An 11,552-nucleotide genomic window follows, 5' to 3' on the forward strand; every position below is an offset into this window, starting at 1 on the left:
GTTTTCTACTAGCAACACAGCAATTAATTGTAATTGTTTGTGGTCTTGAACATGCCGTTCTGTAGTCTTTCTGTCTTCAACACTACTATTCCAGTTCAGGTTATTTTCTTTTACCTGTGTTGCCAGAACAACCTTAAAATAGCTTGATGCCCTGCTGTGACTCTTGTTAATCCCTGGGCCATTCTTCTCAAAGAAGCCATTGCCTTCAAACAATGTAAAACTGATTTCATATCTAATCCCCCCCCCAAAAAAAAAAAAAAACCATAGTCAATGACTTCTCAAATCTTGTTATTCTAACCCTTTGCGCTTCACCTGGCTCATTCAGGGGCATTGTCATTTCTCAGTTCTGAATCCCTTTCCTCTGGATGCCCTGCCTGACCTCCTGAAGTGGAAAGTATGTCATCTTTTATGCACTGTTAGGGAAATAACATTAGGAACAAAATTTATCAAGGTAGTGTTGATAGAGACGAGTTTCTTCTTAGTTGAATAAACATTAAAGCAGAATGCGATATGAATCACAGGCTGTCCACTAACAGCTTGCAAAGATGGAAAAAAGTCACACTCCCTGGCCACAGTTAAGCAGACACATGCACCATAATTACGCACCATAATTGGTGAACTCATTCTGAGCAATGACTAGTCCTCAAGATGATTTGACTGTCCCACTTGCCAAAAGTCAGCCTAGCTTTACCTGCCTATTTACCTAATTCACGTTAACTCTCTAGAGATCTACAGCAGCCCCGCCCCTACCCTCAATCCCTTCATACATCTTTAAGCAAGGAGGTAGTTTTTAACTTGCAGCAGGGTTTTTCCCCCAAGCTAAGCTCTCCCCTCCATCCAAAAGCTGGGAGAAAGACGAGCTGTCTGTGTCCCTAGATCCTGGGTCGCCGAAGAAGACATTGCTGACTCATAAAGTGGATGAAAAGGTAGATCTGTTTTTAAATCCATGTTGTATACACTTCAGCGAGAGGAGGAATCCTTACAAGGTTTTCTGAAGTGAACGCACTAGGAAAGAGGGGGAGGCCATTCTTTCCCTCGTTTTCGGCGAGAGACTTGAGCCTTTTTAAAGTTTTGATTCAGCTCACAGCACCAGCAGCATGCTGCACCGCCCACATACTATACTTGTCTGCCCCTGCTCGCTGGGGTGAGTCCCTGGAGCACTGGAGCTGATCCACACAAGGCAAATGGTCCCTAGAAAACTTCACCCCAGCTCCTCCAGAAACTGCTTACACTAGGTCTGATTTTTAGCTCTGAAGGTATCCCTGACTAGTCCAATAAAGATGGGTTAGAATGGAGGACAGCGTAAGTGTGTGGACAATGGCAATTGTGTCTAATTACCCACTGAGCCATTAGGACAGGGCAGAAGAGATCGGTAAGCCTAGTCTAATGCCTCGTTCCTCCTACATCAGAGATAATGTTGGATATTGTGGGAAACTGTCAATCAGTGGTTCTCAACTTTCCTAACGCTGCAACCCTTTAATACTATTCTTCCTCTTAACCCTCAACCATAAAATTACTTCATTGCTACTTCATAACTGTAATTTTGCTACTATTATGGATCAGAATGTGCCTGATATGCAACCCCAATGGGTTGCAACCCACAGATTGAGAACCACTGGTATAGATGGGTATTTGCTTGTGTGTGTATCACCAAGAGTAAGAAGAACTTAGTGCTTTGGGCTCATAGTCTAGTCCTCTATTCTAAGAAAGCCCCCCAGCTGTCTGCTGCAGGATGGTCTGTATGTCAAATGTGTTGCTCTGATTGGTCAATAAATAAAATGGATTGGCCAGTGGCCAGGCAGGAAGTATAGGTGGGACTAACAGAGAGGAGAATTGAGGGAACAGGAAGGCGGAGGGAGACACTGCCAGCTGCCGCCATGACAAGCAGCATGTGAAGATGCCGGTAAGCCACGTGGCAAGGTATAGATTTATAGTAATGGGTTAACTTAAGATGTAAGAACTAGATAGCTAGAAGCCTGAGCCATTAGGCCAAACAGTTTAAATAATATAAGCATCTGTGTGTTTATTTTATAAGTGGGCTGTCGGACTGCCGGGCCTTGGCGGGACCCAGAGAGAAAACTCTCCAGCTACAGCTGTCTGCACAGGAGTTGGTGGCATTCATGAAGAAGACTGCAGCAGCTGCCAGTAGATGCTGCTCAACTAAGTGATGAGCTACAATTTGCCTGCATCGAGAATGTGGTAAGGACGCTCATGATGCATCTACCATCTGTCCAGCAATCAACCTCATTTCTGTTGACATATCTATGCCCTGCCAATGGGGATTAATAATCCTCAGGGGAGGATCTTTCCAGGCAGCTCATGCCAACTGTTTTTATTTAGCAGCAGGGGAGGACTGCCCCTCTCAAACCTGTGTCACTTGGATTCACAAAACTGTCCCCTGGGTCACTTACAAGAGTCTACTGCTTGGGTTTTAAAGTAGACAAAACTGACTTTGTTAGTGGTTTCACAAGGTGCTGCAGATGTTTGACTAATGCTCGTGGAACTCACAGTGTTTGATGTGTTAGTACCAAGTGTGCTTATTCCCAAGGGGCCACGAACTGCCAGAGCCAGAGATGATTTGTTGTAGTAACAGGCTATTCTTTTCCTGCACCAAAATATTAGAGAGGTTGAGTTAAAATAGGAGGAATAGTTCACATGAGGTGAAGGAAAGGGCCGGGATGGCCTTGAGCACATTTCCTCTTGAATGTGCTCTTGAAGCATGGTTATAACCACTCCTTCTCCACTGTGGAGACTGGCCCTGAGCAGTGGGGTGCTCACACCTCTGAGGTTTAGCTTCTAGGTCTCTCGGGATGCATGGCTTCAACATTTCTGAATTCTTGTTTGGTGCCCATTTCATTTGTCCTATATCCACAGGAGATTGTAGCCGTTATGCTAATTTGCTATAGCCCTTTCTTCTAATAAAGCACAGTTAATTTGAATTAAAAATGGAAAGTTATTAACTAGCCCTACCTTTATTTTAACTTAATTTTTTGGTTGTTATGGAGTCTTGTCTTCCTTGGGGAATTCATTTGATTAGATGTGCATGTTCCTAGAGCCTTGCTTGGGGGAGCTGCTTTGTTGCTTCTATAATGGATAAATTCATAATTCACCGTTTGTGTTGACTGATTTGAATAACTTCATCCTGTAGCTAGAGTTTTCCTGCCTTGCCCACAGTCAGGACAAATCTCTGTCACCCACCAGTCCCATAGCCGCTCAGACCCAACTAAGTAAACACAGAGACTTATATTGCTTACAAACTGTATGGCCGTGGCAGGCTTCTTGCTAATTGTTCTTATAGCTTAAATTAATCCATTTCTATAAATCTATACCTTGCCACGTGGCTGGTGGCTTACTGGCGTCTTCACATCCTGCTGGTCATGGCGGTGGCTGCAGTGTCTCTCTGCCTCAGCCTTCCGCTTCCCAGAATTCTCCTCTCTCCTTGTCCCACCTACTTCCTGCCTGGCCACCTACTTCCTGCCTGGTCACTGGCCATCAGTGTTTTATTTATATAGAACGATATCCACAGCATCATCCTCTCGCACAGGAGTGGCAGGGCACTTGGGTGGCCAGTGTCCTCAAGAGAGGCACACAGGCAGAGTTTAGAGACAGTGTTAGGGTGAGTATTTGTGCTGTGGGGACCGGAGTGGGAGCAAGGTAAGGAGACAGTTCTAGACGGGGTCAAGGAAAGGAGGGAGGTAACTGCAGCAGGGCCAGGCTCCCTGACCGCGAGTTTGAACACCCACGGAGCACCTGCTGTGTGTCAGTTCTGCTGTCGGTTGCAGATGTCTCTTGCACAATGTTGGAGGACACTGGACTGAAGCTTGTTGAGAAGTCCCAGCAGCCTGCACATCTGAGTCACACTGGTGATGCTGAACTGGTGGTGTGGGTGAGTGTAAGAGGCTGTAATCTCATGCTGAAGCTGGTCTATCAGATGGTAGAGGAAGAAACCTCCAGACGACTCAAGTACACCTTGGCCTGACTGTGACACAAAGAGGGAGCACAACATGGGGCTCAGTCCACACTGACAACCTTTTCTTTCCCCCAAAAGTGAAATCTAGGTGGTGCTAGAAGGAAGTCCAACTTGGGGATGTGCAAATATGATCTCATTGTCTATGGATATAAGAACAAGAAGCATGACCTCACTGCTCTCCCTTTCATTCTCATTTGGAAAAGGCAAAGCTGATTCTTGGAGCTCTGGGCAGAAGACATGACACCAATCCTGTCAATGCTGGAGTGGGCCACTGCTGTGACAGCGCCTATATCTGCAGAAAGCCGTGCTTTGACGACCTGCAAGTTGATGGAACTTACATTTCTCCACCTTGTGACTAAGTCATCAGCCCTAAGGAGGGCTTGGGCTGAGCATGGGAGTGGAAGCTCCAAACGGGAGAGCAAAAGGAAGCTTGTGTTCATTTCGTTTTTCTGCTACCAACGAGGGGGCTGATATGGAGAAATTTAAGCCAGCTACGGATATGACTTCTGCATAATGAATGCAGGAACTCAATGTTCTGTTGGAAATCAAATGGAATTATACCTATTAGACAAAGTAGCCAGTATAGTGACCGTGTTGCAATCCCTGCTTGATCAGTTAATGAGAATGAAGCAAATTTATAAGAAAATATTGGCAGAGGATACATTAATCTAATTTCTCCAAAGTGTTGAAGTCCAGGTATTAGTCTGATGAGGTGTTCTATGCAGAAAACATTCTGTTAAAGAAGTTTGGAAGTAATTTATTTCCTTTCTCTTCTAGGAAAGTAGCACTACACACTAGAAATGGAAATCAGAGAAATTTTGCAATAAAGTGATCAGTTAGGGAGCTTGAGGGATAGCTCAGTGGTTAAGAGTGCACACTGTACTTCCAGAAGACCTGGGTTTTGTTCCCAGCAGTTCATGTTAGGTGGATGTCAGTCATAGCCACCTGTAATTACAACTACAAGGAATCTGATGCCCTCTTCTGTGTTCACATGCACTTACACACACACACACACACACACACACACACACACACACACACACACACACATACAGAGAGACACACACACCAGTTTAAGATGAATCATTTAGACAGCAAAACTTACTAGGATTTTACAGGACTTGTATATTGATAAAGTCTTTTGGATTGTTCCATCAGAATGGGGGATATTACATCATAGTATGTCCTTGTATTCATGACTACCATCTTCAGCTGCTATTAGGAACACCTATTTGGAAGAGCAGGTTTTTGGATAGTGGTCGGAAGTGAAGGCTGGTAGCAATGCAGAACCAATGAACGCAAGTCTTCAAATCCTTGCTTTCTTTCCTTTTTTGAGGCAGGGTCTCATGTAGTCCAGGCTGGCCTCTACTCTCTATGTAGCCAAGGATGACCTTGAGCTACTGATCCTTCTCTACCTCTGCAGTGCCCAGATGATTGGCATACACTTGTTTTTTGTATTGCTGGTGATCTAAGTCTGAACTTCATGCTTCCTAAGAAAGCACTAACCCGCTGAGCTGCACCCCCCGTCCTTCCTTTTCCTCTTGAAATGCAATTCCTTGCACCAGATAACGCTTTGTAGTGACTGACTACAGCACAAGATATCCCTAGATGCCCTCAGTGTAGTACATAAGTGTTCCAATGGCATTTTCTATGAAAACATGAAGTCAACGCACCAAGAAATTAGAGGATTTTTATGTCCTCCCAACATCAAATTTAGGAAACCCTTCCAAAAAACACTACATAGTTTCTTCATAAATATTCACAGTTACAGCTGCCTATTACATCATTAGATATGTTTAATTATTAAGAAACTCATTCTTTTGTTGACTAGAAGTCTGTTTTTCTTGTCACTTTCCATCACAGTTCTACTTCTGAAACTACAGAGAAAAATACTTCACAGGTACTCTGTGTTAAGGATACATTCTTCTCTCTCTCTCTCTCTCTCTCTCTCTCTCTCTCTCTCTCTATATATATATATATATATATATATATATATATATATAATTTTGGTTTTGGGGATTATAATATAATTGCATAATTTCCCTCCCTTTCCTCCCTCCAATAATAAGAAGAACACATTCTTATAACCTGATGGTTAAGTGAAAATGAGGTAGAGTTATAACATTCTTAGTCTGTAGTCGGGCCTCCAGGGAGAGGTGAGAACAATAATGAACAATGCCTCGCAAACTTATATTGGGCCGTGAAAATGAATATGTGCCTATAGTATTTAAACTAAACACTGTAAACTGAATATTGGATCTTTCCACTTTTAGCCCAGGCTTGATGTGAGAATATAAGAAAGAAGTTAATTTCTCTTCTAGAAAGTAGGGTTTGCTGCTCCTTGAAGAAGTGCCCTAGACATAGCTTGGTACCACTTTATGTCATTACTTCATTAAATCCTTACTATAAATTTATGAGGTAGGTAGCATTATTGCACTGTTTTAATTATGAAGAAACTAGGGGATGAAAAAGTAAGGCTTGCTCTGAAACCACACGACAGGTACAATGTAGCTGAAGGTGTCCAGCCTGGTCTGCAGCTGCTCAGACCCAAGTAAACACACAAGCTTATATTAATTAAAACTGCTCAGCCATTAGCTCAGGACTACCACTGACTAGCTCTTACACTCAAACTCAGCCCATTTCTGTTAATCTATATGTTGCTACGTGTTGCTACTTTACCTGTGTGCCATTACATGCTGCTCTTCACTCAGTTTTCCTCTTCCCAGAATTCTCCTTGTCTCTTATCTCACCTATATTTCCTGCCTGGCTACTGGCCAATCAGCATTTTACTAAATTAGTCTACAAAAGCATTATTCCACAGCAGTACAGGAAGCAGAGGTTGAAATCGTAGAAAAACTGAAAAGTAAAGAGATAAAAAGGAAATAAAAACCAGACCTGCTGGAACAAATGTGAAGTCCTAGCTCCTTGGAAGGACTACAGTGAGTTCTAGGCAAGCCTGGGCTACACACTGAGTTTGAGGTCAGCCTGGCCTATGTAGTGAGACTGTCTCAAAATCTAAAAAAATAAAATAAAAATAAAAAGAGGTCTGGGGATATTGCTCAGTGTACGGAATGAGTATACAGCTAAGTATATACTCACCCTGTTCACGAGTAAGGCTTTGTCTTCAATCCCCAGTACTGAATAAAAGAAAAGGAAACAGGTAATAGAAGTTCATAGAAAAAAATGTAAAAGCAATTACAAAAATAATTTACAGTTCATTTTAAATAGTATATAAACAGAGGCATTTGTTTTAAATGAAACGATAGATGATTTAGTGAACAGTGAATACTGTAGAAACAAAATCCTGGAAACAAATTTGTAGTAAGAAGGGCTAAATCAGACATAGAATTTTAAAGGGTAAACTAGGGACTGAAGTATGAAAAATACTAGAGAACTAGAGGTTACCAGGTGCTGGGGAGCAGTAGAGGACAGAACCCTCTGTGTATCTGTGGTGGGGCAAGCCTGGTGTGAGGCCGCACAGCCCTCCTACTCCCAGCTTTTGCGTTCGGGGTGGCCAGAGTAACACGATTCCCCAGTGTTCCTATCCTGAATCAGACATCCTGAATCCGGGTGATGGGAGGTCGATTCTTGCCTGTCATGCGCAGGGCCATTTCTCCTTGTTTCAGGGCGAACTTCCAAACTCAGCCCTTGTGCTCTTCCTCCTCCTACTGGCCATTTTGAGAACTGCAGCCAGAAACTAGCCGGCGGACAGGGGGAAAGAAAGCAGAGTGCTTCAAGGGTGGGTGGGAAGGAAAGACATTTCCAGAGACCAGACTAGAGCGTTTGGGAGGTGTCAAATCACGGAGGTGTTTGGGAACTCACAGTTGTGAGTCAGAAGAGAGAGGGAAGTGCATGTGAGAGGGCTTCACTATAACTAAAGACTTTATCAGAGTAGTAAAGACACTCTGATTATTTGCTAGTAAGTGAATGTGTAGGAGAGCTGTGATGAGGTACGCGTGTGCGCGTGTGCACACACGCATGTCGAAAGGAAGGCTTTCTTGGTTGAAGGAACATAATTTAAAATGGGTGCAGTGGTCCCTACCATCACCACCACCACAATCACCATCGCAGATTGTTTGAGACTCATTTATTGAGTGCCTTCAATGTGCTAGGTGCCACAGTAGGTCAGTCTTTTTTTCTCACAAGGCCTTTGCAGTACACATACTCAAATGTTCTTCATATACATGCAGGGGGGACCAGCAAGTGGAAGAACTAACCCATACGGTAATTTATGGCCTTACAGAGTTCGCCTTGGCTAGCAGAAAACCTGTCTCCTTACATTGCTTTGGGAAGCTTAATGCCCTAGGCCAGGCAGAGGAACTGCAAACCTATGTTTACAAACAGGGAAGCAGGATGGTACAGGCTGCCAGGGTCACCCAGGGTGGTTAGTTTCTGTGGCCTGGGACCTGACTTAAACTAGTCTCTTGGCAGAGTTACCTAGTGCATTTCACCACCATGAGCGATTCTGTTTTGGTGAGAAAATGTAATTTTTGAGACAAACCCCACCAAACTACAGTGGGAAGAAGTGTGTATTTCTCACTCCGAACAATCAGTTTGTTACAATCTGATAATTAGTCTTCAAAGGTGGCATAAACTGATTGGGTTATACACCCAAACTGTGTAGATGTGTTTGGCAGGGAGTGTCTTCCTTCAAGAGGGTTTCAGGTTAGGTCTAATTAAGAATGAAGACTGAATTGTTGGCTAGAGAAATTGTTTGTTCTGATTTTTAATAAAATATTGATTTGTTTGAGAATAAATGTAGTTGTGATCATTTATAAAATACAGATGAATAGGGAAGAAAATGATATCATTCAAGCCCAACAGTGCAGAGATGCACATTATAAATGCATGCCCGTCACAGGAACACATGATGTCATATTTACGTGGTGGGTGCACACTTCCACAAATGCTTCCTGCCCACCAGTCTTTGGGTTCCTTGTGATTAATAATGCAGGTCCTGTCAGCTCTTGCTACAGCCTGCTTATGTAGCATTTCTGTGCCAGCCATCATCTACGGTTCTCAGGAGGGAGTTTGTGAGACACTGTCTACTTTCACAGTCCCAAAAAGCTCTCTAGGCACGCCACCATGGCACTACCCCAGACTCAAGAGGAGGTACCCTGCAGCCACCTCCATCACCTGCCAAGCTGCGGCCCTTCTCCCCACCTCCCAGAATGCTATGCTTTAATAGGCGCTACCATGGCAGAGCTGATGAGCCTTAATGGTTTGCAGGACTTCAGAGTCAAATACTTTCTCAGTAGTTTTTCAGAGTTATCCTATATGATTTGGAACAAAGTCTCCTGGAGACCCAGCAGGCAGCTACAGAGTTCTTCCTGCTTCCATGGACCCAGCCTCTCTCATTAGGTAGACATCTTACTCATGGCTTCTGGGATGGAGGCTCATCCTACAGATTTGTGAGATATGTCCAAAGATTCTGAAACCACCGTTACAAATGCACAATGAAGGACACTTCCTGAGAAAAACAGAAATCATAACACTGAATATCATGAATAAAATTACTGGCACATTGCCTGAGACACAGCAAAGATTAACATGCTTGAAAAGCTGGCATCTACTCACATTATTTTAAATATTTTTCCTTAAAATATTATAGTGTATATATTTTATATACACTTTGTCATTTAATTATTCTTCATAACAGCATTCTAATGGTTCTGTAATGTTCTGCTATATGAATCCAACCATTTTGTGGTAATATATTGTATACCCCAATAAAGCTTACCTGGGGATCAGAGGACGGAGCCAGCCACTAAATTAGACATAGAGGTCAGGCAGTGGTGGCACACCTTTAATCCTATCACTCAGGAGGCAGAGATCTCTGTGAGGTCAAGGTCACACTGGACTACATGAGAGAAACAGAACCAGGCAGTGGTGACACACACCTTTAATCCCAGGAAGTAATATGGCAGGACACAGAAAGGTATATAAGGTGTGAGGAAACAGGAACTCACTCTTTTTAGGCTGAGGATTTCGTAGAGGTAAGAGCTAGTGGATGGCTGTCTACTTTCACAGTCCCAAAGATCCGCTTTTCTGATCTTTTAGCTTTCACCCTGATATCTGGCTCTGGGTTTTGTTTTTGTTTTAGATTTATTTATTTTATTATGTATACAGCATGTTTGCCTGTAGGCCAGAAGAGGGCACCAGATCTCATTACAGGTGGTTGTGAGCCACCATGTGGTTGCTAGGAATTGAACTTAGGACCTCTGGAAGAGCAGCCAGCGCTCTTAACCACTGAGCCATCTCTCCAGCCCTCTTTTGTTTTTTTATAAGACCTTTTAAGATTCGTGTTACACCATTTATTATTGTTGGACATAAAAATTATCTTCAATTTCTATGATAAATTATTGTAAACAATTTTCCCCCCTATATACTCTGTCACCTTATCAGCTTTTACCTAAATTCAGAGGATCTTGAACTAGGGGACGCATGGGCTTAGATGAAATTGCCTGACTTCCTTTGGCTCGGCCCTGTACCTTCTCAGAAGTAGGTAACGTCGTGCTTCGAAAGCCAGCCGTGTCTTCCGGAAGTTTCTGAAGACAGCGTGGCCTGTACGGTCTCACTGCTGACAGTCATTTGTCTCAGCACTGTGTGTCCTCAGGTCGGGGAAGGGTGTGTGTTGGGGGTGGGGAATATAGGAATTTCTGTGCTCTGAAACAGCGTCCCCCTGCGTGGCTCTAGCTGATCTGGAACTTGCTACGTAGGCCGCGCTGGCTTTCAACTCACAGATCCTCTTGGCTCTGCCTCCGAAATGCTGGGATTCACAGTAAGCACCATCATGCCTGACAGGAACAAGGAATTTGAAGGAAGCATGCCAGTTGGACATCACACCGAGCTGGAAGTCTGCTTTTACTGCTTCATGCTAAGTCCGGGGGCTACACTCACGCAGGGTTTGTAGGACCTGTGGGCAGTTATGAATTACACGTGCTGGCGGGTAGAGCCAATGTGCCCTGTGGTGGGTGAGAGACAGAGATGCCATGCAGACAGCGCTCAGTGAAGAGTTTTATTTGATGGGGGGGGGAGGGAGAGAGGGAGAGAGGGAGAGAGAGAGAGAGAGAGAGAGAGAGAGAGAGAGAGAGAGAGAGAGAGAGAGAGAGAGAGAGAGCAGGGGTTTGAGAGGGAAGGAGGGGGTGGGCAGGGGTATGCGCACCTCTTGAGAGAAATGCGGGAGAGAGAAATGCGCGGAGTTTTCCCTTAAGAATAGGCTTCTAAGCCAGGGTGGTGGCCCATGCTTTTAATCCCAGCACTCAGGAGGCAGAGCCAGGCGGATCTCTGTGAGTTCGAGGCCAGCCTGGTCTACAGAGTGAGATCCAGGACAGGCACCAAACAACACAGAGAAACCCTGTCTGGAAAAACCAAAAGAAGAAGAAGAGGAGGAGGAAGAGGGGGGAGGAAAGCTTCTAGGTCAGGACACAGGGTGGCCCCAAAGGGCGGGATCAGAATATTAACAGACACCACCTGAGTTGGATTTGGGGAACCAATAGGGCTACATTCTCCTTATCTTTCTTCCTTCTTACTTTTAGAGCTCAGTCTGCCCTGCTGGGGACTACTGAGTGCTGCCCAGGAC

Source organism: Peromyscus leucopus, chromosome 10, assembly GCF_004664715.2.
Source record: "Peromyscus leucopus breed LL Stock chromosome 10, UCI_PerLeu_2.1, whole genome shotgun sequence".
Taxonomy (NCBI): Eukaryota; Metazoa; Chordata; class Mammalia; order Rodentia; family Cricetidae; genus Peromyscus; species Peromyscus leucopus.